The 2,766-nt window shown below is 42.2% G+C and overlaps 1 long non-coding RNA gene across 1 annotated transcript in view; it reads left to right on the top strand.

The window, feature by feature from the left end:
* The first annotated feature begins 6 nt into the window (after nucleotides 1-6).
* The window catches only part of LOC113285303, a 5,465-nt gene continuing 2,705 nt past the window's right edge, over nucleotides 7-2,766 (top strand). Inside the window, exon 1 of the long non-coding RNA XR_003328591.1 lies at nucleotides 7-230. This is a non-coding gene — a long non-coding RNA (uncharacterized LOC113285303). The remainder of the gene's footprint in view (nucleotides 231-2,766) is intronic.

Genomic DNA, 2,766 nt, shown 5'->3' with positions numbered 1-2,766 from the left:
CTCCACCAACCCTCCTGCAACAGCCACCAAACCACCACCATACCACTCTGTACAACATCACCCCATCTCCCTAGAACCTAATTGTTCCACGTAACCCCCAATCGTCTCTCACTGACCTAGATTAGGGTTTGTTGGAACAACTAGGTTTAGGGCATGAGAAGCACGGAGAGGAGCAGGAGGCGAAGTACAAGCATGGGTCGAAGTGAGGGAGCAGTTATCAGAGAAATTAGGTAAAAATTGTGTAACCCTAATTTTACTGTTTTGGGGATTTTTTGGGGAAGAACATATGGAACCCTAATTCATAGTTTTGGGTATAAATAAAAGGGATTGTTGTGCTGTGTAGCATATACCTGGACTAGCCAGTGTGTCCCCATGAGGGCTGGACTAGCCAGTTCCTCTTGGGTTAGTCTATTTTCTCCCCTGTTTTGTATATGTTGTGTTAATTTTAATTCAATTCATAATTTCATTTCAATGTTTGATATAATTTCAATGTCAATTATCTTCATGATGTTCTAATTCAACTGCTAGGGCTTAGATGAGACTCTTGAATGCATGCTAGGATAGTTAGTATACATGTTATTGTTCCTGTGATGTATAAACTGAAGTAGGACTGAAATTAGCCATTTGATCTAATTCACCTGTGATCAGCTGTGCTGTAAGAAGACAGTTGATACTAGGGGTAAGTTAGTGAGATTAGTTAGTAAATCACTCATTGTAGTCTTCCCTGAAAGAACAAGACATAACTTTAATAAGAACTTCCTTAGCTTAGGATCAAGATGTGGAATCAACTGCCTTAGTATCTTCATTATCTTTCATTCACTCTTAGTGTTCTGTGAGATTTCATCTCACTGCCTTATTTCACTGCCAACATCTCTGTGGTGTTTCAACATCATTCAAAACAATCTTGATTGATCACTGTCTCTGTTTAGAGAACTAGCTTAGGAGAACTCAACTCACACACACCTTGTCTCTGTGGATCGACCTGTACTTGTGCACATTCTACAACACGACACCGTGCACTTGCGGTATAACAAGTAGGCCCTTTATCTTTGCACTATATTTCTACATCATCTTAGGCCTACCAATTTTTTGGCGCCGCTACCGGGGACTTGGCGTGTGTGTTGAAATTTCTTGTTTGCCTTTTTCTTGCTTTCCTTTTCCTTGTTTTTCTGCTTGCCCTGTGGCCTGTGGCCTGTGGATGTTACCAACTTTCCACTTCCTTTCTTTTTCTTCCTTGGCCTGCTGCCAACCTTGCTTGGCTTGCCCTTGGCCTGCTGTGCACTTGCCAATGCTGCTGGTAACCTCCCTGTGCACCTGCCAGACCTCCCTGCACCCTGCCCAGCTGCCTGGAAACCACCCTGCATCCTGTCATTCCCTCCCTGCATGTGCTGTGCTGCCAGCTTGCCTGTTCTTTACCCCAGCTAAGCCACTGCACCCTGCCTGCTCTCCCTGACCTTGCTGCTGCCTTCTCTAGCTAGCAGCCCCTGTTGCCTGCAGCTCTGCCTTTCCCTTCCAGCAACCTCGCCTTGCCGGCTACAGCTACAGCGCTCTGCTGCTCCCAGGCCTGCTGCCATTGCGCCTGGGATGCTGCCACTTCCTTGCTGGGCTGCGAACATTGTTGCTGGGCTTTCTGTGCGTCTTGCTGGGCTCTGCCAATTTCTGCTGGGTTGGAGTGAACGATCAACTGGGCTGTACTCAAACAAGCTTGGGATGATCCAAAGCCCAACTGGGCTTTTGCAACCAAACCGAACAGCTGGGCTGTGCTTCACAAGTAAGCCTAAACCCATTAAGAGAACCCCACCTGTGGGCTTCCACTTTCTTATGGGCTTGTAATAATTAAGAGAACCTAAATTGTGGGCTTCCAATTCCTGTTGGGTTTGTAATTTAATTGAACTGTGGGCTTGTTTTCAATTTTTTTGGTTTTATTGTTCAAAAATTCTGTAGGCTTGTGTAACTGTGATTCTTGAACTGTGGACTTAGACCCAAACAAAATTTGAAAAACAGTTTTCAAGCCCAAGTGGGCCTCATTTTAGAAAAATTTTCAAAAGACCAACAATCAAAAACATCCTGTTGGGCCTAAAATTTTGGCTATTCTGTTAGCCCAAAACCAAACTCCAACTTATTCTGGGCCTGTTTCTGACTGTGGGACTGATCAAAAATCTGAAGTTGAAAACAAATTCCAAATGGGCCTCCTCTTTTTCAAAACCTTTTTGTTGGGCTAAATTCAAACTAATTCGTTGGACGTCACTTCACACAAGTTGTGGCCTGTTTTCAAATTCCTAGTGAGCTAAACATTCTCCCACCAATATGGGCTTGCTCCCAATTTTCAAAAACCAAAATTCTTCTTTTTCCCTAAAAACCAAATGTCTCCCGACAAAACCAAATTTTTCCCAAAAAGTCCAACCCCATTAAAAACCAAATTTCCTGTATAGAATCTAGTAGATAGTTTCTTAGTTAAATCTTTTGTTTCTTTTGTACATAGTTTGCTAATCCAAGGTGACTCTTAACTGAAATATGTTGGATTTTTGCCTTGAATAACGAAGTTCTAATCTTGCTTTCGGCAACATCCGGGTATTCTCTTTCCTATTTCTCTACTCAACATGATCCTCTTCATATGTTGTATTATAATTTTGCTCATATTTTGAAACATTGAGGACAATGTTTAGTTTAGGTTTGGGGGTATAGAATGGATATCCTGATAACATGCTATAATCGAAAAATAGAACTCCTTCCTTTCATGTTAAAAAAAAAAAAAAAAAAAAAAAA

Source organism: Papaver somniferum, chromosome 6, assembly GCF_003573695.1.
Source record: "Papaver somniferum cultivar HN1 chromosome 6, ASM357369v1, whole genome shotgun sequence".
NCBI lineage: Eukaryota > Viridiplantae > Streptophyta > Magnoliopsida > Ranunculales > Papaveraceae > Papaver > Papaver somniferum.
Note: the sequence above shows the minus strand (reverse complement) of the source record. Positions and strands in the feature narration are given on the sequence as shown.